General features: G+C 40.6%; 1 protein-coding gene across 5 annotated transcripts in view; it reads left to right on the top strand.

Annotated features, from left to right (window-relative positions):
• Positions 1 to 25,550, top strand: part of NEK10 (NIMA related kinase 10) — a 282,983-nt gene that overhangs the window by 184,306 nt on the left and 73,127 nt on the right. The window lies entirely within an intron of this gene.

Genomic DNA, 25,550 nt, shown 5'->3' on the forward strand with positions numbered 1-25,550 from the left:
AGCTCAAGGGTGACCCACGGAGGTAGGGCTTCATGAAATCATCTGGAGCTGTGGCTCCTTATACCTTCTTTTTCTACACCCCTGGGGTATAGGTCTTATGCTCATTGCAAACGTGGCAAATGTGGGTCACATCACACCCACATCCAGCCAGCAGGAAGTGGGATGGGAAGTAGAGACATGCCCTTCATTTTATGGATATAACCCAGATGTTGTGTTCTTCCCTCCTGCTCACAGATCAGTGGCCACATCTAGCTGCAAGGGAGAATGAATATGTTTGGAGGATTCTGTTTTAAAAGAAAGAATTGTTATTTTGGAATGACTAGCAGTTTCTGCAATAGTTGTCTCTTGGGCTAAGAACTAAAATGAAACTCTTTGATTTGGCCTTTTGCAAGTCCCTGGTAACCTTCATAAGAGCTGTTCAATGGCCTTGGGTGAGGCTGGTGGTGGGAAGCCTGATCATGGTGGTTTTAGAAGTTACAGAGGCAGAGATGGAGAGCAATTGAAGAAAGGAGTGGGCTGACAGTGAGCTGGTAGGGAATGTTTGATGGAAAAGGGCCTTCTAGGATCAGGATGACTGTGGGGTGTGTGGACTGAGGAGAAGCAGCTGATGGAGAGGAGAGATTGAAGATGGTTCCCAGTCTCAGAGCAGCTTGGAGCTAGAGAGCAGGCCTGAAGGGATAGCCATCAACTGTGTCTGAAGAAAGAGAGGCAAAGATAAAATTAAGCTAGAGAGGCAGAGGAGAGGGATATTAGGGAAGATTATACTTGGTGTTTTTGATTTTGGACACACAAAGCAGTGAGCGGTAGCTTGCAGTGAGCAGCGGCTAGAAGCAAGACCTTAGTTCCCTGACTGGGAATCAAACCCTGGTCACCTGGGTGGAAACCAGGAATCTTAACCGCTAGACCACAGGGACAGCAGCTAGAGTCTAAATCCCCAGTCCTTGTTTGCCTTGTAAGGAGGAATCTGACAAGGAGACAGTTGGTATAGAAGAAAGTAAAGTGTTTACTAGAAAAGCAGAGTAGATGCGGAAAGACACACTGGTGAACTCAGCAAGAGAGTTTCAGAAGTCTCGCCTTTGGGAAGTTTAAATCCTTTATAAGGGGGCAGTCTTCTGGGCCTTTGTCTTCTTGGCCAATCGACTTGCTTTGACCCCATGGCTAATTTATCTCAGGACCCTCCCCTCCGTATGCACACACACCTCAGTCAAGATGGATTTCATCGCAAGGGTGTCTGGGAGGGAAAACAGCAAGACATTATGGTCTGGCCTCCCCTGCATTTTTGACCCCATGGAGCCTTCCTGCATACCTGTAGTGCTTTCCTTCTTCCAAGGATGGGAAATGTGTGACTTCTTGATCTTCTAACAGGGTTTAGCCCCTCTTTCTTCCTGCCATAAAAGTGTCCAATGTCTAGTTATTTACCCTATTCCTGTTGTTGTTCCTTTTTTTTTTTTTTACCTTTATTGGAGTATAACTGCTTTACAATGGTGTGTTAGTTTCTGCTTTATAACAAAGTGAATCAGTTATACATATACATATGTTCCCAGATCTCCTCCCTCCTGCATCTCCCTCCCTATCCCACCCCTCCAGGTGGTCAAAAAGCACCGAGCTGATATCCCTGTGCTATGCAGCTGCCTCCCACTAGCTATCTTGGTAGTGTATATATGTCCATGCCACTCTAACGCGTCATCACAGCTTACCCTTCCAGCTCCCCAAACCCTCAAGTCCATTCTCTAGTAGGTCTGTGTCTTTATTCCCCTCTTACCCCTAGGTTCTTCATGAAATTTCTTTTTCTTAAATTTCATATATATGTGTTAGCATATGTTACCTGTCTCTCTCTTTCTCACTTACTTCATTCTGTATGACAGACTCCAGGTCCATCCACCTCATTACAAATAGCTCAATTTCGTTTTGTTTTATGGCTGAGTAATAATCCATTGTATATATGTGCCACATCTTCTTTATCCATTCATCCAATGATAGACACTTAGGTTGTTTCCATCTCTGGGCTATTGGAAATAGAGCTGCAATGAACATTTTGGTACAGGACTCTTTTTGAATTACGGTTTTCTCAGGGTATATGTCCAGCAGTGGTATTCCTGGGTCATATAGTAGTTCTATTTGTAGTTCTTTAAGAAACCTCCATACTGTTCTCCATAGTGGCTGTACCAATTCACATTCCCACCAGCAGTGTAAGAGCGTTCCCTTTTCTCCACAGCCTCTCCAGCATTTATTATTTGTAGATTTTTTGATGATGGCCATTCTGACTGTTGTGAGATGATATCTCATTGTAGTTTTGATTTGCATTTCTCTAATGATTAATGATGTTGAGCATTCTTTCATGTGTTTGTTGGCATTCTGTATATCTTCTTTGGAGAAATATCTATTTTGGTCTTCTGCCCATTTTTGGATTGGGTTGTTTGTTTACTTGTTACTGAGCTGCATGAGCTGCTTATAAATTTTAGAGATTAATCCTTTGTCAGTTGCTTCATTTGCAAATATTTTCTCCTATTCTGAGGGTCGTCTTTTGGTCTTCTTTATGGTTTCCTTTGCTGTGCAAAAGCTTTGAAGTTTCATTAGGTCCCATTTGTTTATTTTTGTTTTTATTTCCATTTCTCTAGGAGGTGGGTCAAAAAGGACCTTGCTGTGATTTATGTCATAGAGTGTCCTGCCTATGTTTTCCTCTAAGAGTTTGATAGTTTCTGGCCTTACATTTAGGTCTTTAATCCATTTTGAGCTTATTTTTGTGTATGGTGTTAGGGAGTGATCTAATCTCATACTTTTACACGTACCTGTCCAGTTTTCCCAGCACCACTTATTGAAGAGGCTGTCCTATCTCCACTGTACATACTCCCTCCTTTACCAAAGATAAGGTGATCATACGTGCATGGGTTTATCTCTGGGCTTTCTATCCTGTTCCATTGATTTATATTTCTGTTTTTGTGCCAGTACCATACTGTCTTGATTACTGTAGCTTTGTAGTATAGTTTGAAGTCAGGGAACCAGATTCCTCCATCTCCATTTTTCGTTCTTGAGATTGCTTTGGCTACTCGGGGTCTTTTGTGTTTCCATACAAATTGTGAAATTTTTCGTTCTAGTTCTGTAAAAAATGCCAGTGGGAGTTTGATAGGGATTGCATTGAATCTGTACATTGCTTTGGGTAGTAGAGTCATTTTCACAATGTTGATTCTTCCAATCCAAGAACATGGTATATCTCTCCATCTATTTGTATCATCTTTAATTACTTTCATCAGTGTCTTATAATTTTCTGCATACAGGTCTTTCGTCTCCTTAGGTAGGTTTATTCCTAGATATTTTATTCTTTTTGTTGCAATGGTAAATGGGAGTGTTTTCTTGATTTCACTTTCAGATTTTTTATCATTAGTGTAAAGGAATGCCAGAGATTTCTGTGCATCAATTTTGTATCCTGCTACTTTACCAAATTCATTGTTTAGTTCTAGTAGTTTTCTGGTAGCATCTTTCAGATTCTCTATGTATAGTATCATGTCATCTGCAAACAGTGACCGCTTTACTTCTTTTTGTCCAATTTGGATTCCTTTTATTTCCTTTTCTTCTCTGATTGCTGTGGCTAAAACTTCCAAAACTATGTTGAATAAGAGTGGTGAGAGTGGGCAACCTTGTCTTCTTCCTGATCTTAGTGGAAATGCTTTCAGTTTTTCACCATTGAAGACGATGTTGGCTGTGGGTTTCTCATATATGGCCTATATTATGTTGAGGAAAGTTCCTTCTATGCCTACTTTCTGAAGAGTTTTTATCATAAATGGGTGTTGAATTTTGTCCAAAGCTTTCTCTGCATCTATTGAAATGATCATGTGGTTTTTCTCCTTCAGTTTATTAACATGGTGTATCATGTTGATTGATTTGTGAATATTGAAGAATCCTTGCATTCCTGGAATAAACCCCACTTGGTCATTGTGTATGATCTTTTTAATGTGCTGTTGGATTCTGTTTGCTAGTATTTTGTTGAGCATTTTTGCATCTATGTTCATCAGTGATATTGGCCTGTAGTTTTCTTGGTTTGTGACATCCTTGTCTGGTTTTGGTATCAGGGTGATGGTGGCCCCGTAGAATGAGTTTGGGAGTGTTCCTCCCTCTGCTATATTTTGGAACAGTTTGAGAAGAATAGGTATTAGCTCTTCTCTAACTGTTTGATAGAATTCACCTGTGAAGCCATCTGGTCCCAGGCTTTTGTTTTTTGGAAGATTTTTAATCACAGTTTCAATTTCAGTGCTTGTGACTGGTCTGTTCATATTTTCTATTTCTTCTTGATTCAGTCTTGGCAGGTTGTGCATTTCTAAGAATTTGTCCATTTCTTCCAGGTTGTCCATTTTATTGGCATAGAGTTGCTTGTAGTAATCTCTCATCATCTTTTGTATTTGTGCAGGGTCAGTTGTTACTTCTCCTTTTTCATTTCTAATTCTATTGATTTGAGTCTTTTCCCTTTTTTTCTTGATGAGACTGGCTAATGGTTTATCAGTTGTGTTTATTTTCTCAAAGACCCAGCTTTTAGTTTTATTTATCTTTGCTATCGTTTCCTTCATTTATTTTTCTTTTTTTTCTGATCTGATTTTTTTTTTTTTTGGTACGCAAGCTTCTCACTGTTGTGCCCTCTCCCATTGTGGAGCACAGGCTCCGGACGCACAGGCTCAGTGGCCATGGCTCACGGGCCTAGCCACTCCACAGCATGTGGGATATTCCCGGACCAGGGCATGAACCCATGTCCCCTGCATGTGCAGGTGGACTCTTAACCACTGCACCACCAGGGAAGCCCTGATCTGATTTTTATGATTTCTTTCCTTCTGCTAACTTTGGAGGTTTTTTGTTCTTCTTTCTCTAATTGCTTTCGGTGCAAGGTTAGGTTGTTTATTCGAGATGTTTCCTGTTTCTTAAGGTAGGATTGTATTGCTATAAACTTCCCTCTTAGAACTGCTTTTGCTGCATCCCATAGGTATTGGGTCATCGTGTCTCCATTGTCATTTGTTTCTAGGCATTTTTTGATTTCCTCTTTGATTTCTTCAGTGATCACTTCGTTATTAAGGAGTGTATTTTTTAGCCTCCATGTGTTTGCATTTTTTTACAGATCTTTTCCTGTAATTGATATCTAGTCTCATAGTGTTGTCGTCGGAAAAGATACTTGATACAATTTCAATTTTCTTAAATTTACCAAGGATTGATTTGTGACCCAAGATATGATCTATCCTGGAGAATGTTCTATGAGCACTAGAGAAAAATGTGTATTCTGTTGTTCTTGGATGGAATTTCCTATAAATATCAATTAAGTCCATCTTGTTTAAAGTATCATTTAAAGCTTGTGTTTCCTTATTTATTTTCATTTTGGATGATCGGTCCTCTGGTGAAAGTGGGGTGTTAGAGTCCCCTACTATGAATGTGTTACTGTCGATTTCCCCTTTTATGGCTGTTAGTATTTGCCTTATGTATTGAGGTGCTCCTATGTTGCGTGCATAAACATTTACAATTGTTTTTTTTTTTAAACATCTTTGTTGGGGTATAATTGCTTTACAATGGTGTGTTAGTTTCTGCTTTATAACAAAGTGAATCAGTTATACATATACATATTTTCCCATATGTCTTCCCTCTTGCGTCTCCCTCCCTCCCACTCTCCCTATCCCCCCCTTCCAGCTGTCACAAAGCACCGAGCTAATATCCCTGTGCCTTGCGGCTGCTTCCCACTAGCTATCTACCTTACTACGTTTGTTAGTGTGTATATGTCCATGACTCTCTCTCGCCCTGTCAAAGCTCACCCTTCCCCCTCCCATATCCTCAAGTCCGTTCTCCAGTAGGTCTGCGTCTTTATTCCTGTCTTACCCCTAGGTTCTTCATGACATTTTTTTCCCTTAAATTCCATATATATGTGTTAGCATACGGTATTTGTCTTTTTCTTTGTGACTTACTTCACTCTGTATGACAGACTCTAGGTCTATCCATCTCATTATAAATAGCTCAATTTCATTTCTTTTTAAGGCTGAGTAATATTCCATTATATATATGTGCCACATCTTCCTTATCCATTCATCCGATGATGGGCGCTTAGGTTGTTTCCATCTCCGGGCTATTGTAAATAGAGCTGCAATGAACATTTTGGTACATGACTCTTTATGAATTTGGTTTTCTCAGGGTATATGCCCAGTAGTGGGATTGCTGGGTCATATGGTAGTTCTATTTGTAGTTTTTTAAGGAACCTCCATACTGTTCTTCACAGTGGCTGTATCAATTTACCTTCCCACCAACAGTGCAAAAGCATTCCCTTTTCTCCACACCCTCTCCAGCATTTATTATTTGTAGATTTTTTGATGATGGCCATTCTGACTGGTGTGAGATGATATCTCATTGTAGTTTTGATTTGCATTTCTCTAATGATGAGGGATGTTGAGCATTCTTTCATGTGTTTGTTGACAGTCTGTATATCTTCTTTGGAGAAATGTCTATTTAGGTCTTCTGCCCATTTTTGGATTCGGTTGTTTGTTTTTTTGTTATTAAGCTGCATGAGCTGCTTATAAATTTATGAGTTTAATCCTTTGTCAGTTGCTTCATTTGCAAATATTTTCTCCCATTCTGAGGGTTGTCTTTTGGTCTTGTTTATGGTCTCCTTTGCTATGCAAAAGCTTTGAAGCTTCATTAGGTCCCATTTGTTTATTTTTGTTTTTATTTCCATTTCCTAGGAGGTGGGTCAAAAAGGACCTTGCTGTGATTTATGTCATAGAGTGTCCTGCCTATGTTTTCCTTTAAGAGTTTGATAGTTTCTGGCCTTACATTTAGGTCTTTAATCCATCTTGAGCTAATTTTTGTGTATGGTGTTAGGGAGTGACCTAATCTCATACTTTTACATGTAGCTGTCCAGTTTTCCCAGCACCACTTATTGAAGAGGCTGTCCTTTCTCCACTGTACATTCCTTCCTCCTTTATCAAAGACAAGGTGACCATATGTGTGTGGGTTTATCTCTGGGCTTTCTATCCTGTTCCATTGATCTATCTTTCTGTTTTTGTGCCAGTACCATACTGTCTTGATTACTGTAGCTTTGTAGTATAGTCTGAAGTCAGGGAGCCTGATTCCTCCAGCTCCACTTTTCTTTCACAAGATGGCTTTGGCTATTCGGGGTCTTTTGTGTTTCCATACAAATCGTGAAATTTTTTGTTCTAGTTCTGTGAAAAATGCCAGTTGTAGTTTGATAGGGATTGCATTGAATCTGTAGATTGCTTTGGGTAGTAGAGTCATTTTCACAATGTTGATTCTTCCCATCCAAGAACATGGTATATCTCTCCATCTATTTGTATCATCTTTAATTTCTTTCATCAGTGTCTTATAATTTTCTGCATACAGGTCTTTCGTCTCCTTAGGTAGGTTTATTCCTAGATATTTTATTCTTTTTGCTGCAATGGTAAATGGGAGTGTTTTCTTGATTTCACTTTCAGATTTTTCATCATTAGTATATAGGAATGCCAGAGATTTCTGTGCATTAATTTTGTATCCTGCTACTTTACCAAATTCATTGATTAGCTCTAGTAGTTTTCTGGTAGCATCTTTAGGATTCTCTATGTATAGTATCATGTCATCTGCAAACAGTGACAGCTTTACTTCTTCTTTTCCGATTTGGATTCCTTTTATTTCCTTTTCTTCTCTGATTGCTGTGGCTAAAACTTCCAAAACTATGTTGAATAAGAGTGGTGAGAGTGGGCAACCTTGTCTTGTTCCTGATCTTAGTGGAAATGCTTTCAGTTTTTCTCCATTGAGGGTGATGTTTGCTGTGGGCTTGTCATATATGGCTTTCATTATGTTGAGGAAAGTTCCCTCTATGCCTACTTTCTGCAGGGTTTTTATCATAAATGGGTGTTGAATTTTGTCGAAAGTTTTCTCTGCATCTATTCAGATGATCATATGGTTTTTCTCCTTCAATTTGTTAATATGCTTTATCACATTGATAGATTTGCGTATATTGAAGAATCCTTGCATTCCTGGAATAAACCCCACTTGATCATGGTGTATGATCCTTTTAATGTGCTGTTGGATTCTGTTTCCTAGTATTTTGTTGAGGATTTTTGCGTCTATATTCATCAGTGATATTGGCCTGTAGTTTTCTTTCTTTGTGACATCCTCGTCTGCTTTTGGTATCAAGGTGATGGTAGCCTCGTAGAAGGAATTTGGGAGTGTTCCTCCCTCTGCTATATCTTGGAAGAGTTCGAGAAGGATAGGTGTTAGCTCTTCTCTAAACGTTTGATAGAATTCACCTGTGAAGCCATCTGGTCCTGGGGTTTTGTTTGTTGGAAGATTTTTAATCATAGTTTCAATTTCAGTGCTTGTGATTGGTCTGTTCATATTTTCTATTTCTTCCTGATTCAGTCTTGGCAGGTTGTGCATTTCTAAGAATTTGTCCATTTCTTCCAGATTGTCCATTTTATTGGCATAGAGTTGCTTGTAGTAATCTCTCATGATTTTTTTTTATTTCTGCAGTGTCAATTGTTACTTCTCCTTTTTCATTTCTAATTCTATTGATTTGAGTCTTCTCCTTTTTTTTCTTGATGAGTCTGGCTAGTGATTTATCTATTTTGTTTATCTTCTCAAAGAACCAGCTTTTAGTTTTATTGATCTTTGCTATCGTTTCCTTCATTTCTTTTTCATTTATTTCTGATCTGATTTTTATGATTTCTTTCCTTCTGCTAGCTTTGGGGTTTTTTTCTTCTTTCTCTAATTGCTTGAGGTGCAAGGTTAGGTTGTTTATTCGAGATGTTTCCTGCTTCTTAAGGTGGGCTTGTATTGCTATAAACTTCCCCCTTAGAACTGCTTTTGCTGCATCCCATAGGTTTTGGGTCGTTGTGTCTCCATTGTCATTTGTTTCTAGGTATTCTTTAATTTCCTCTTTGATTTCTTCAGTGATCATTTCATTATTAAGTAGTGTATTGTTTAGCCTCCATGTGTTTGTATTTTTTACAGATCTTTTCCTGTAATTGATATCTAGTCTCATGGCGTTGTGGTCAGAAAAGATACTTGATACAATTTCAGTTTTCTTAAATTTACCAAGGCTTGATTTGTGACCCAAGATATGATCTATCCTGGAAAATGTTCCATGAGCACTTGAGAAAAATGTGTATTCTGTTGTTTTTGGATGGAGTGTCCTATAAATATCAATTAAGTCCATCTTGTTTAATGTATCATTTAAAGCTTGTGTTTCCTTATTTTTTTTCATTTTGAATGATCTGTCCATGGGTGAAAGTGGGGTGTTAAAGTCCCCTACTATGAATGTGTTACTGTCGATCTCCCCTTTTATGGCTGTTAGTATTTGCCTTATGTATTGAGGTGCTCTTATGTTGGGTGCATAAATATTTACAATTGTTATATCTTCTTCTTCGATCGATCCCTTGATCATTATGTAGTGTCCTTTGTCTCTTTTAATAGTCCTTATTTTAAAGTCTATTTTGTCTGATATGAGATTTGCTACTCCAGCTTTCTTTTGGTTTCCATTTGCATGGAATATCTTTTCCCATCCCCTTACTTTCAGTCTGTATGTGTCTCTAGGTCTGAAGTGGGTCTCTTGTAGACAGCATATATAAGGGTCTTGTTTTTGTATCCATTCAGCCAATCTGTGTCTTTTGGTGGGAGCACTGAGTCCATTTACATTTAAGGTAATTATCGATATGTATGTTTCTATTCCCATTTTCTATATTTTTTTGGGTTCGTTATTATAGGTCTTTTCCTTCTCTTGTGTTTCTTGTCTAGAGAAGTTCCTTTAGCAGTTGTTGTAAAGCTGGTTTGGTGGTGCTGAACTCTCTCAGCCTTTGCTCGTCTGTAAAGGTTTTAATTTCTCCATCAAATCTGAATGAGATCCTTGCTGGGTAGGGTAGTCTTGGTTGCAGGTTTTTCTCCTTCATCACTTTCAGTATGTCCTGCCACTCCCTTCTGGCTTGTAGGGTTTCTGCTGAGAGATCAGCTGTTAACCTTATGGGGATTCCCTTGTGTGTTATTTGTTGTTTTACCCTTGCTGCTTTTAATATGCTTTCTTTGTATTTAATTTTTGACAGTTTGATTAATATGTGTCCTGGCGTATTTCTCCTTCGATTTATCCTGTATGGGACTCTCTGTGCTTCCTGGACTTGATTAACTATTTCCTTTCCCATATTAGGGAAGTTTTCAACTATAATCTCTTCAAATATTTTCTCAGTCCCTTTCTTTTTCTCTTCTTCTTCGGAAACCCCTATAATTCGAATGTTGGTGCGTTTAATATTGTTCCAGAGGTCTCTGAGACTGTCCTCAGTTCTTTTCATTCTTTTTTCTTTATTCTGCTCTGCAGTAGTTATTTCCACTATTTTATCTTCCAGGTCACTTATCCGTTCTTCTGCCTCAGTTATTCTGCTATTGATCCCATCTAGGGTACTTTTAATTTCATTTATTGCGTTGTTCATCGTTGCTTGTTTCATCTTTATTTCTTCTAAGTCCTTGTTAACTGTTTCTTGCATTTTGTCCATTCTACTTCCAAGATTTCGGATCATCCTTACTATCATTATTCTGAATTCTTTTTCAGGTAGACTGCCTATTTCCTCTTCATTTGTTAGGTCTGGTGCATTTTTATCTTGCTCCTTCATCTGCTGTGTGTTTTTCTGTCTTCTCATTTTGCTTATCTTACTGTGTTTTGGGTCTCCTTTTTGCAGGCTGCACGTTCGTAGTTCCCGTTGTTTTTGATGTCTGTCTCCAGTGGCTAAGGTTGTTTCAGTGGGTTTTGTAGGCTTCCTGGTGGAGGGGACTAGTGCCTGTGTTCTGGTGGATGAGGCTGGATCTTGTCTGTCTAGTGGGCAGGTTCCCGTCTGGTGGTGGGTTTTGGGGTGTCTGTGGCCTTATTATGATTTTAGGCAGCCTCTCTGCTAATGGGTGGGGTTGTGTTCCTGTTTTGCTAGTTGTTTGGCATAGGTTGTCCAGCACTGTGGCTTGCTGGTCGTTGAGTGAAGCTGGGTGCTGGTGTTAAGATGGAGGTCTCTGGTAGATTTCCACTGTTTAATATTATGTGGAGCTGGGAGGTCTCTTGTTGACCAGTGTCCTGAAGTTGGCTCTCCTACCTCAGAGGCAGAGCCCTGACTCCTGGCTGGAGCACCAAGAGCCTTTCATCCACACGGCTCAGAATAAAAGGGAGAAAAAGTAGAGAGAATTAGTAGAAGTATGAGGAAAGAAAGAAGGAAAGGAGGAAAGGAAGGAAGGAAGAAAGAAGCAAAGAAGGAAAGAAAGGAGGGAGGGAGGGAGGGAGGAAGGAAGGAAGGAAGAAGCAAAGAAGGAAAGAAAGGAGGGAGGGAGGGAGGAAGGAAGGAAGGAAGGAGGGAAAGAAGGAAAAAAGACAGAAAGAAAATACAGTAAAAATAAAATAAAGTATAATATAGTTATTGAATTAAAAAATATTTAGAAAAAAAAAGGGATGGATAGAACCTTAGGACAAATGTTGGAAGCAAAGCTATACAGAGAAAATCTTACACAGAAGCATAAACATACACCTTCACAAAAAGAGGTAAAGGGGGAAAAATCATAAATCTTGCTCTCAGAGACCACCTCTTCAATTTGGGGTGATTCGTTGTCTAAAGGAGGGAAGGAAGGAAGGAAAGAAAGAAAGAAAGAAAGAAGGTAAAGTATAATAAAGTTATTACAATTAAAATTAATTATTAAGAAAAAAAATTTTTTTTTAAATCCATGGACGGATAGAGCCCTAGGACAAATGGTGGAAGCAAGAGTATACAGACAAGATCTCACACAGAAGCATACACGTACACATTCACAAAAAGAGGAAAAGGGAAAAAAATCATAGATCTCGCTCCTAAATTCCACCTCTTCAATTTGGGATCATTCCTTGTCTATTCAGGTATTCCACAGATGCAGGGTATATCAAGTTGATTGTGGAGCTTTAATCCGCTGCTTCTGAGGCTGCTGGGAGAGATTTCCCTTTCTCTTCTTTGTTCTCACAGCTCACAGGAGCTCAGCTTTGGATTTGGCCCTGCCTCTGTGTGTAGGTCACTGGAGGGCATCTGTTTTTTGCTCAGACAGGACGGGGTTAAAGGAACCGCTGATTCGGGGGCTCCGGGTCACTCAGGCCGGGGATGGGGGGGGAAGGAGGGGCACTGTGTGTGGGGCGGGCCTGTGGCATCTGAGGCGGCGTGACGTTGCGGCAGAGGCCGGCGTGACGTTGCACCAGCCTGAGGCCCGCCATGCGTTCTCCCGGGGAAGTTGTCCCTGGATCCCGGGAAACTGGCAGTGGCGGGCTGTACAGGCTCCTCGGAAGAGGGGTGTGGAGAGTGACCTGTGCTTGCACACAGGCCCCTTGGTGGCAGCAGCAGCAGCCTTAGCATCTCCCACCCGTCTCTGGGGTCCGCGCTTTTAGCCGCGGCTCGCGCCCATCTCTGGAGTTCCTTTAAGCAGTGCTCTTAAACCCCTCTCCTCGCGCACCAGGAAACAAAGAGGGAAGAAAAAGTCTCTTGCCTCTTCGGCAGGTGCAGGCTTTCCCCCAACACCCTCCCGGCTAGTCGTGGTGCACTAACCCCTTCAGGCTATGTTCAAGCCACCAACCCCAGTCCTCTCCCTGCGCTCTGTCCAAAACCGAAACCCGAGCCTCAGCTCACAGCCCCGCCCACCCCAGCGGGTGAGCAGACAAGCCTCTCGGGCTGGTGAGTGCCGGTCGGCACCGATCCTCTGTGCAGGAATCTCCCCACTTTGCCCTCCGCACCCGTCGCTGTGCACTACTCCGTGGTCCCAAAGCTCCCCCCTCCGCCTCCCGCAGTCTCCGCCCACGGAGGGGCTTCCTAGTGTGTGGAAACTTTTCCTCCTTCACAGCTCCCTCCCACTGGTGCAGGTGCCGTCCTTATTCTTTTGTCTCTGTTTTTTCTTTTTTTCTTTTGCCCTACCCAGGTACGTGGGTAGTTTCTTGCCTTTTCGGAGGTCTGAGGTCTTCTGCCAGCCTTCAGTAGGTGTTCTGTAGGAGTTGTTCCACGTGTAGATGTATTTCTGCTGTATCCGTGGGGAGGAAGGCGATCTCCACGTCTTACTCTTCCGCCATCTTCAAGGTCCCCCCTACAATTGTTATATCTTCTTCTTGGATCGATCCCTTTACCATTATGTAGTGTCCTTCTTTGTCTCTTCTAATAGTCTTTATTTTAAAGTCTATTTTAAAGTCTATCTGATATGAGACTTGCTACTCCAGCTTTCTTTTGGTTTACATTTGCATGGAATATCTTTTTCCATCCCCTTTTACTCTGTATGTGTCTCTAGGTCTGAAGTGGGTCTCTTGTAGACAGCATATATATGGGTCTTGTTTTTGTATCCATTCAGCCAATCTGTGTCTTTTGGTTGGAGCATTTAGTCCGTTTACATTTAAGGTAATTATCGATATGTATGTTCCTATTCCCATTTTCTTAATTGTTTTTGGTTCGTTATTGTAGGTCTTTTCCTTCTGTTGTGTTTCTTGCCTAGAGAAGTTCCTTTAGCATTTGTTGTAAAGCTGGTTTGGTGGTGCTGAACTCTCTCAACTTTTCCTTGTCTGTAAAGATTTTAATTTCTCCATCAAATCTGAATGAGATCCTTGCTGGGTAGAGTAATCTTGGTTGCAGGTTTTTCTCCTTCATCACCTTAAGTATGTCCTGCCAGTCCCTTCTGGCTTGCAGAGTTTCTGCTGAAAGGTCAGCTGTTAACCTTATGGGGATTCCCTTGTGTGTTATTTATTGTTTTTCCCTTGCTGCTTTTAATATGTTTTCTTTGTATTTAATTTTTGACAGTTTGATTAATATGTGTCTTGGCATGTTTCTCCTTGGATTTATCCTCTATGGGACTCTCTGTGCTTCCTGGACTTGATTAACTATTTCCTTTCCCATATTAGGGAAATTTTCAACTACAATCTCTTCAAATATTTTCTCAGTCCCTTTCTTTTTCTCTTCTTTTTCTGGAACCCCTATAATACGAATGTTGGTGCGTTTAATGTTGTCCCAGATGTCTGTGAGACTGTCCTCAGTTCTTTTAATTCTTTTTTCTTTATTCTGCTCTGCAGTAGTTATTTCCACTATTTTATCTTCCAGGTCACTTATCCTTTCTTCTGTGCCAGTTATTCTGCTATTGATCCCATGTAGAGTATTTTTCATTTCATTTATTGTGCTGTTCATCATTGCTTGTTTCATCTTTAGTTCTTCTAGGTCCTTGTTAAATGTTTCTTGCATTTTCTCTATTCTGTTTCCAAGACTTTTTTTGTGTGTGTGTGGTATGCGGGCCTCTCACCACCGTGGCCTCTCCTGTTGCGGAGCACAGGCTCCAGATGTGCAGGCCCAGCAGCCATAGCTCATGGGCCCAGTCATTCTGTGGCACGTGGGATCCTTCCAGACTGGGGCACAAACCCGTGTCCCCCACATCGGCAGGTGGACTCTCAACCACTGTGCCACCAGGGAAACCCTATTTCCAAGATTTTGGATATCTTTACTATCATTATTCTGAATTCTTTTTCAGGTAGACTGCCTATCTCCTCTTCATTTGTTAGGTCTGGTGGGTTTTTATCTTGCTCCTTCATGTGCTGTGTGTTTTTCTGTCTTCTCATTTTGCTTATCTTACTGTGTTTGGGGTCTCCTTTTTGCAGCCTGCAGGTTCATAGTTCCCGTTGTTTTTGGTGTCTCTCCCCAGTGGCTTTAGTTGGTTCAGTGGGTTGTGTAGGCTTCCTGGTAGAGGGGACTAGTGCCTGTGTTCTGGTGGATGAGGCTGGATCTTCTCTTTCTGGCGAGCAGGTCCACGTCCAGTGGTGTGTTTTGGGGTGTCTGTGGACTTATTATGATTTTGGGCAACCTCTCTGCTAATGGGTGGGGTTGTGTGCCTGTCTTGCTAGTTGTTTGGCATAGAGTGTCCAGCACTGTAGCTTGCTGGTCGTTAAGTGAAGCTGGGTGCTGGTGTTGAGATGGAGATCTCTGGGAGATTTTTGCCATTTGATATTATGTGGAGCTGGGAGATCTCTTGTGGACCAGTGTCCTGAAGTTGGCTCTCCCGCCTCAGAGGCACAGGACCGACTCCTGGCTGCAGCACCAAGAGCCTTTCATCCACACAGCTCAGAATAAAAGGGAGAAAAAGTAGGTAGAAAGAAAGAAAGAAAGAAAGAAAGAAAGAAAGAGAATGAAAGAAAAGAAAGAAAGAAGGAAACAATGAAGCGAGGGAGGGAGGAAGGAAGGTAAGAAAGAAAGAAGATAAAATAGAATAAAATAAAGTAAGATAAAATAAAATAAAGTTATTAAAATAAAAAATAATTATTAAGAAAAAAATAGAAAACGGATGGATACAACCCTAGACAAATGGTGGAAGCAAAGCTATACAGACAAAATCTCACACAGAATCATACACATACACACTCACAAAAAGAGGAAAAGGGGAAAAATTAATATATCTTGTTCCCAAATTCCACCTCCTCAATTTGGGATGATTTGTTGTCTATTCAGGTATTCCACAGATGCAGGGTACATCAAGTTGATTGTGGAGCCTTAATCTGCTGCTTCTGAGGCTGCTGGGAGAGATTTCCCTTTCTCTTTGTTCTCACAGCTCCCTGGGCTCAGCTCTGGATTTGGCCCCGCCTCTGCATGTAGGTCGCTGGAGGGCGTGGGTTCTTTGCTCAGACAGCACAGGGTTAAAGGAGCAGCTGCTTTAGGGACTCTGGCTCACTCAGGCCGGGGGGAGGGAGGGGTACAGAGTGCGGGTCGATCCTGTGGCAGCAGAGGCTGGCGTGACGTTGCACCAGCCTGAGGCTCACCGTGCGTTCTCCCCGGGAAATTGTCCCGGGATCACGGGACCCTAGCAGTGGCAGGCTGCACAGGCTCCCCAGAAGCAGGGTGTGGATAGTGACCTGTTCTTGCACACAGGCTTCTTGGTGCCGGCAGCAGCAACCTTAGCGTCTCATGCACGTCTCTGGGGTCTGTGATTCGCGGCGTCTCTGGAGCTCCTTTAAGCAGCGCTCTTAATCCCCTCTCCTCGTGCACCAGGAAATAAAGAGGGAAGAAAAAGTCTCTTGCCTCTTCAGCAGGTCCAGACTTTTCCCCGGACTCCCTCCTTGCTAGCCATGGTGCACTAACTCCCTGCAGTCTGTGTTCACGCCGCCATCCCAGTCCTCTCCCGGCATCTGACCAAAGTCAGAGCCTCAGCTCCCAGTCCTGCCCGCTCCAGCAGGGGAGCAGACAAGCCTCTCAGGCTGGTGAGTGCTGGTCGGCCCTGATCCTCTGTGCAGGAGTCTCCCTGCTTTGCACCCCGCACCCCTGTTGCTGTGCTCTCCTGTGCAGCTCTGAACCTTTCCCCCTCCGCCACCCGCAGTCTCTGCCCAAGCCGGGGCTTCCTCATGTGTGGAAACCTTTCCTCCTTCACAGCTCCCTCCCACTGGTGCAGGTCCCATTCTTATCCTTTTGTCTCTGTTTATTCTTTTTTCTTTTGCCTTACCCAGGTACATGGGGACTTTCTTGCCTTTTGGGAGGTCTGAGGTCTTCTGCCAGTGTTCAATAGGTGTTCTGTAGGAGTTGTTCCACGTGTAGATGTATTTCTGGTGTATCTGTTGGGAGGAAGGTGATCTCCACATCTTACTCTTCCGCCATCTTCCCCTCCTCCTGTTGTTTCTTATATTGAAGTGTAGGTCTCAAAATGTAGACAGGAGGCTGGTCATAAATATGTAGCCCAGAGCCCATTTGTCTCTTGCCTCAGGAAATGTAAACAGGAGGCTGGTAGTGAATGTCTGGCCTGGAGCCCATCTTTTTTTGCACCAGGAAATGTGAATAGGAGGCCGGTTGTAAATGTCTAGCCTGGAGCCCATCTACCTCCTGCCTCAGTTTCTGTTTATTAGATGATGTTCCAGCTCACTGCTGAGAGGATGGTCTAGTCTGAGGAGTGTGATCAACTGGGAAGAGCCAGCATTGAGATGGCAGGGGACTGAGCAGGGACAGGCAGAGGGCTGCCAGCAGCTCTGGGTCTATGGCAGCAGTGCAGGCCAGGCCATGTGTAAGTGGGTGTGCTTTACCAGTCAGGCTTTGTGGATACAGGAAGAAACCTGACTCAGGCTGACTTATGCCACAGCGGGGTTCATTAGAAGGCTTTCAAGGACTCACATAATTAGGGAACTTGTAGAATCAACCTTTGAAGGGATAGGAGCCAGGTCAGCCCCTGAAATCTGTGGAAGAGGCACTCCTGGAAGACTTGCCAAGGCTCTATTGTGGGCCTGAATGAGCTCCCAGCTTGTTTGCTTTGTCTCTGTGTCACCTCTCTTAGGATTCAGTGTCCTGCAACAGAATTGGGTTGGCCTGGCTCGGATCAGGCCCTATTCCCTGCTGTGGAGAGGTCTGAGCCCCTTCACTGGCAACCCCTTTGGGTCCCTCGGGGGCCTTGCCACAGGGAACAGGTGTGGATGCCTAGCAGTCCAAATGGGACCACAATCACTGCTGGGTTTGAGGGTGCCAGGAAGAGCATAAGGGAAATGAATTTCAGAATGAAGAACTTGCCTAGTGAAATCTTGAGGGCTTCAGTTAGGTGGCAAAGGAAGGGTCACATAGAAAATATTTTTTTTGTTTTGTTTAGTCAAATACACAACATCACTGATAACTTTATCTTTTCCAAGTGAGGGTCAGGAAGGATTAGGGTGGAGCCTTTTTACTTCCTAAGTCTTTTCTGATGTCACTAGAAACAAAACCCAAGGAAACCTATCAGACTGCATAATATACCAGAAGGATCACTATATCCTGAAGGGCCTCTCCCACTTCCCATCTCTGGATGCCCACCCCAACCCAGCAGCTCTGCTTCTACTTGCTGTGGACAAGGAAGCCACACACAGGAGCCTGGAACATGGGAGCTCTTGCCTGCTCAGCCCAAGAAGTGAGGGGACAGGTGTGGGAGATGTGAGCCTGGCCATGGAGCTGGGGGTCTGAGCGGCACAATGGAGTGGGTATGTCCTCCTCAACTCTGGCACCAGAGCTTCTCTACCTTAACCACATCATGAGTTCAGTAGACTTTTGTGAGCTGGTCTGGAAATCTGTCCACTGCCTGCATGGAGAAATGTTCCATGTGTTCTTCTCAAATAACTAACAAGTGCTCTTTGGAATCTAACTACTCCCTTTTAAGGTTTGTGATTATTTATATTTTTAAGAACATTATCAAAAGGTTTTTCCTCTATGATTGGATGTTTTACTCAGTGATAAAAGTTGCATAAATATATAGAAGAGATGCAAAACAATTATTTTAATATAAAAATAAATTACGACATATGGGTGAACTCCCTAATTAAGAGAATTTTATATTAAGATGGAAATTTTCAATCAGGTGAATTTAGGAATCTTAGCATTGCCAAATAAATCTAGTCCTTTTTTCTAAAAGGATTCATGGAAAATTGGCTTGTTTGCAAGAGTTCAGCATTTAGAAACAAAGGAAACATGTATTAGAGCTTGAAATGCTTTTTAAAACCTAGTCATTATCTAAACATTTTTAGAAAATTGGGTAAACTAGAATAATCAGAAAAAGGAAGTTCAATTTGAATCTCATTGAAAGAGAGATAGTACAGAGTGGGCTTTAACTTGGGGTTAACGACCAAGTTAAACAGGCAGAAAATGGAAGATGGTCCAGACGTTGAGGTTGATGAATCAGCAGGAGCAGGCATAAGTAAACAGGTGAATAAGGTCTGAGCTACAATAACATGTGCAAAGCTGTGCCATGTGTGGGACAGTGTGACATGCCATCAGGCAACACATGTTGGTTTAAGGCAAGCTCTTTTCTCTCAAGGAACTTACGATGGAGGGGAGACAAAGGCAGACTTAAGAAGAAAATAAATGACAAAAAGCCTGTGATTCATACCAAATAAGAGGAGAGAAAATTAATAACTTTTTGACTTTCTTCCAGGTATTCCCCAGAGCTTCAATGAATTAAAAGGAGACAATTCTAAAATATATTTATAATTTCTTCAAAAGTCATTGAATAAGGCTAAAGTTATTTGCAATCTAATTTGTTTAGAATTACCCTGGGTTTCTTGGTTTAATATTAACTGTAAACCTCTCCTGCAAAATATTTAAAAGCTAAATGAAAAGTTAGAATCTAAAAGAAGATAGCAGAGCTACAAAATATAATAAAAATCAATTGGAAATCAAGCCTGCAGATATTTTTGGCTATTTTGTGCCACATATTAAATGGTAGAAGAGTTACAATGAGACCCTGATTAGCTCTCCCAAGAGCTCCTTATTGGCTCCTAAAACAAGGGAGTTGGTCCCCAAAAGAAAAAGCCACAGAGAGGTGCTTACTTGATCTGAGCATGGTGTCCAGAGTTTAGAATTTAGACATGGTCCTGGCTTGTGGTACACAGAGAAAGCTTAAGGATAAACTCGCAACTTTGGTCATCTCAGATATCAGGAGCTAGATTTTAGCCAATTGCCTGCTAAAGATCCAAGGTACCTCCCTAGTAACTTGAGGTAGACTTTCTTGAGCAACTGGGCCAGGCAAATGTACAAAACATGAGCAAATGAAACTAGAAAGGGCAGCTCCTGCCTCCTCAGAGAGGTATTGAATTCTCAAGGCTGGTGAAAGGAAACATGATATTAGAACTGGAAGGCATCCTGGTGATGTGATCCAAGCCGTCCCGTCATCAGATGATAAAAAGTTTTTCAAGAATGTAATTACATATAATGTAATTACATTAATTAGTGGCAAGACCCAGAAAGAGTCTCCAACTCTTAGATGTCCACGTTCCTTCTATGAACTATTTAGCAGAATTCACTTGAAGCCAGATAATAATTCCTTTGGGCTCCTTTTCTTGCCAAACTCCTCCCAGATCTCAGCCCTCCATCCCCAAATCACCAAAAGTCCTGAAAGCCAAACTCAAAGCTGAGATATTAGATCAGCAGAGAGTGCACCATTCCTTGGCTCTGGAAATGCAGCCTTTCACTCATTTGTAGCAGAGGTGAGTCTCCAAATCTCCATTACCAGGTCTCCAGATATTAACTCTCTCCCACCAGGATGTCATGTAGCAGCCATTCCAGGGCTCTCCTGGACCCCTAGAAGACCTGGAGATGTCAGTGTAGCATTTTTAATATTACAGAAGTAGCCCATGGGGAATTTCCAGTTGACCCACATTCCCTAACAAACTACAAGTATATTCACTAAGGATAATTTGCTTTTAGTTATGCCTTTGGTTTACTAGAATAGAGATTTGATTTTACATCTTTATTCTTTGCATGTAATTGAAGAGTCATAAATAAGAGTGTCACTTGGGATACTCTTCCAGATGTTTATTAATCTGAGTGGTCACCAAGTAGCTGCTTTAACTTCAATTGCTCATACTCTCTCAAGGGCTAACTAGTTAGCTGTCCTGAAGATACAGAAGCATGAGATAACTAAATCTGACTTACATTTAAGTTTCACTTAGTAAGTAACAAAAGGCAGATGAAAGTTAATTTTGTATTTTTATATATTGTTGTTAATGAATGCACACACAGATCTTGTGATGGTCTATACGAATAATTTTGTTGAATGAGAATGTGAGAAATTATTTTGTTCTAAGAGCTTCAGTGAGATATAATTCACACAAAGTAAATTACACCTATTTAAAGTGTGAGATTTGATTTTTTGAGTATGCATATCCCTGTGAAAACACAATTAAGAGAGTGGACGTATCCATCCAGAAGTGTCCTTGTGCCCAGTTGTACCCCTCACTCCTGCTCCTCACTCCCACCCCAGGCAATCATTAATCTGCTTGCTGCACTGTAGATTAGTTTGCATTCTAGAATTTAATATGAATGGGACTAAATAGGACCTACTCTCATTTGTCTGGACTTGCTTCCAGTTGGCAAAATTAAGTTCAGCATAATTAATTTGGAATCTGTCTATATTGTTTTATGTATCAACAGTTCATTCCTTTTTATTGTTAAGTAGTATACCATTGTATGGATATGCCAGGGGCTGTTTATCCATTTATCTGTTAATGGACATTTGAGTTCCACTGTTTGGCTGTTACAAATAAAGCTGTGATGAACATTTGTGTCTGTATGGACACATACTCCTTTCCTTTGGGGTAAGTGCCTATAAGTGAAATGGCTGGGTCATATGGTAGGTGTATGCTTAACTTTTTAAGAAACTGCCAAACTGTTTTCTAGAATGGTTGTATAATTTTTGCATTCCCAGTTTGAGAGATGTGAACTCACATGTTGAAGTTAATTATAGTATTTGTGGAAATCATCTTTTATTTTGAAGTTTGCATCCCTGAAATCATAAGGAGTAAGAGAGAAAATGGAATTGACTTTTCATGGTCAAACTCTCACAAAATATTATCTACTTTGAAATAATCATATGAAATAAATATCCTTATTGTTGATGTTTGTTTGATGTTTTGTGCACATTGACAGAGTTAGCCAAAAGCTGAGGTAATGTCTGTGTCAAGAAAAAAGCAATTAAAAATTCAATAATTAGAACTTTCTTTGAAATTTCCAACTTTAATCATTTTTAATTATCTAAGTGATGTAAAAATCTCCTGCCTCCATTACTACTTGCTGGGAGAAAATTACAAATAGGCTTGGCCTTACCAGTTTCTGTCTGGGTTTTATATTCTCACCCAGTTGATATATATGTTGATAGTTCTAATTCAATAAATCATAGCATTTTATTTCAGTTTACAAATAAATTGTCCTGTATAATGGAATTTGGTAATACACACAGGAGCTTCAGCCTCTTTGTCACATACACTAAAGTCCCTGTAAGCTTTGGTTATTGTATTATGACCTTCTATAAAATCCATTGATTCATCAATTAATATTTATTACTGTGTGATGGCATATACCAGACTATGCCTGGTCCATCTTTGCATTTCCCAGGGCACAGTGTATTGCACATAGGTGCCAGTCCACAAATATTTGTCAATTAATAGATGAATGACTGTTTTAGCATAAATTCTGTATCTCTCTATGTAATTGGACTAAAACCTCACCTCCTGGCTTGAACCTACAGCCTTTGCCACAGTCAACAGCTTAAGTTCTTTTAAGACCATGTTGCTCAGGCAGTAAGATTTTGCCATGCATCCTTGCATCCTGTTGCCAAGGCAACAGTGTACAGTTGACAGGCTGGTTTGAGACATTGGATGTTTGCAGTATCAGAGATGCCTGTGGTTCACAGCTTCTTTGATGAATCAATGTATGCATAATTGTATTCAAGGATGTGTGCCTGACTCTGGTCTTTGTGTATAAGGATGACTGTGGGCATTTGTGACCATCCAGTATCATACATGTGACTGGAAAGACCTTGTGTGATCTCAGGACCTAGAGATCTTGCCTCCCTTTAGCAGAAGTCTTGCTTATTTTGACTTGCAGCTATAGAGAATAGAGACCACCCACTCCTTTTTCATAATCCAGTTTCTAAAAATCCAGATCTAGTTTCACTTAATTGAATAAATACTCTTAATCACTGCTTGCCAGAATTAACCTGGCCTAGTAGCCAAAGTCACAGTCAAGCAGCTTACAAAAACAATTATCAGTAAGACCATTGTATTCCTTTTCTATGGCAGTTCTAAATTTCCTGGCTTATTGCTTATTAGTGTCTAGCTGTTATTGGAGCCCCAGAAGCACTATGACACTTTCCTGCAGTGATACCAACTCCATTAACATTAAAAAGCCCTTAATGAGAAGGAGAAGGCAACCCTACATAATGTCACTTATTCATGCGGGACATGTTTATGAGTGTCACCACCTGAAAGAGACTTTCAAGCTGTAAAATGCTAGTGAGCTCAGATGGTGTGTTTATATCATCTTAATGTTTTAAACCATACCTCTCATTTCATAAGGTTAAAGATTTCTATCAGCATCAAATACTATTGACTACTTTTCATAATTGAATTAAATGACGTGATGCACTTACAATGCATGTGAAAATATTTCCTTAGAGCTATATTTAAAAGAATTTTGTGAGACACAAAATTTTAGACTCCATCTGCTTCATGACCAGCACTCCTCTGACAAAATAATTATCCAAGTAATTTACCTCACACTTGAATTAATCAGTGAAAACTTGACTTAAAAAATTACAAAGCTAATACCTCCAATTGCCACCTTACCTGTAGTAGTCAGCTAAGGTGAAAATAGTAGACTAACACTCATTCAGCACTTCAATTTCTGTTTTGGCTTATGAATTCTGCATGAATTCACACCATTTCCTTGAACAAAATATACTTTTTACTGAAGTATAGTTGATTTACAATATTGTGGTAGTTTCAGGTGTACAGCATAGTAGTTTGTACTTCGTTATAAGTTATTACAAGATAATAGCTATAATTCCCTATGCTATACAATATATCCTTATTGCTTATCTATTTTATACATAGTAGTTTTTATCTTTTAATCCTATATCCTTAGCTTGCCCCTCCGTTCTTCCCTCACCCCTTTGGTAATCACTAGTTTGTTTTCTACATCTGTGAGTCTATTTTGCATAAATATTCATTTGTATTATATATTAGATCCCACATAAGTGATATCATACAGCATTTGTCTTTCCCTGTCTGACTTATTTCACTAAGCATGATATTTTCTAGGTCTATGCATGCTGCTGCAAATGGCAGACTCTCATTCTTTCTTATAGCAGTGTAATGTTCATACATATGTATATTACAAACAAGTATATATAAATATATACATATATATATGTACCACATCTCCTTTATCCATTCATCTGTTGATGGGCACTAGGATTGCCTGGCTATTGTAAGTAGTGCTGCTTTGAACATTGGGATGCATGTATCTTTTCAAATTAGTATTTTTGTTTTCTCTGGATATATATCCAGGAGGAGAATTGCTGGATCATATGATAATTCTATTTTTAGTTTCTTGAGGAACCTCCATACTATTTTCCATAGGGCTGCATTAATTTACATTCCTGTCAACAGTTTATGAGGGTTCCCATTTCTCCACACCCTCTCCAACATTTGTTATTTGTAGACTTTTTAAAAATTTATTTATTTTATTTATTTACTTTTGGCTGCATTGGGTCTTCATTGCTGTGCATGGCCTTTCTCTAGTTGTGGCAAGTGGGGGCAACTCTTCATTGGGGTGTGCGGGCTTCTCATTGTGGTGGCTTCTCTTGCTACAGAGCATGGACTCTAGGCACGTGGGCTTCAGTAGTTGTGGCACGTGGGCTCAGTAGTTGTGGCTCGGGGGCTCTAGAGCACAGGCTCAGTAGTTGTGGTGCAAGGGCTTAGTTGCTCCACGGCATGTGGGATCTTCCCTGACCAGGGCTCGAACTTGTGTCCCCTGCATTGGCAGGCAGATTCTTAACCACTGTGCCACCAGGGAAGCCCTATTTGTAGACTTTTTGATGATGGCTATTCTGACTGGTGTAAGGTGATATCTCATTGTGGTTTTGGATTTCTCTAATAATTAGCAATGTTGACCATCTTTTCATGTGCCTGTTAGCCATCTGTATGTCTACTTAGGAAAAATATCTATTCTGATCTCTTTCCAGTTTTTGATTGGGTTGTTTGATTTGTTTTTTTTTAAATATTGAGTTGCATGAGCTCTTTGTATATTTAGGATATTAACACCTAGTTGGTCATATCAATTACAAATATTTTCTCCCAGTCCATAGTTTTTATTTTCATTTTGTCAATGATTTCCTTAGTTGTGCAAAACCTTTAAAGTTTGATTAGGTTCCATTTGTTTATTTTTGCTTTTATTTGCTTTGCCTTAGGAGAAAGATCCAAAAAAAGATTGGCACAATTTATGTCAAAGAGTGTTCTCCCTATGTTCTCTTCTAGGAGTTTTATGATATCATGTCTTACATTTAGGTCTTTAAACCATTTTGAGTTTATTTTTGTGTATGGTGTGAGGGAGTGTTCTAATTTCATTGATTTACCTATAGCTGTCCAGCTTTCCCAACACCACTTGTCGAAGAGACTGTCTTTTATCCACTGTATGTTCTCGGCTTTGTTTGTCATAGATTAATTGGCAGTAGGTGTGTGGGTTTATTTCTGGGCTCTGTATGCTGTTCTTGATCCGTATGTCTGTTTTGTGCCAATACCAAGCTGTTTTGATTACTGAAGCTTTGTAGTATTGTCTGGAGTCTAGAAGGGTTATGCCTCCAGATTTCTTCTTGCTCAGGACTACTGTGACAATTCTGGGTCTTTTGTAGTTCCATGTAAATTTTAGGATTATTTGTTCTATTCTGCGAAAAATGTCATGAGTATTTCGATAGGGATCACATTAAATCTGTTGATTTCTTTGGGTAGTATGGCCATTTTAACAATATTAATTCTTCCAATTCAAGAGCATATTTCCATTTCTTTGAACCATCTTCAGTTTCCTTTATCAATATTTTATGGGTTTTGGTGTACAGGTCTTTCACCTCCTTCATTAAGTTTATTCTTAGCTATTTTCTTTTATTTTTTGACATGATTTTAATCGGGATTGTTTTTCACTTTCTATTTCTGATATTTCATTGTTAGTGTAAAGAAATGCAACAGATTTCAGTATATTAATCTTGTAGCCTGCTACCTTGCTGAATTCATTTTTTAGTTCTAATAGTTTTTGTGTGGAGTCTTTAGGTTT

This window comes from Phocoena phocoena, chromosome 10, assembly GCF_963924675.1.
Source record: "Phocoena phocoena chromosome 10, mPhoPho1.1, whole genome shotgun sequence".
Classification (NCBI taxonomy): Eukaryota; Metazoa; Chordata; class Mammalia; order Artiodactyla; family Phocoenidae; genus Phocoena; species Phocoena phocoena.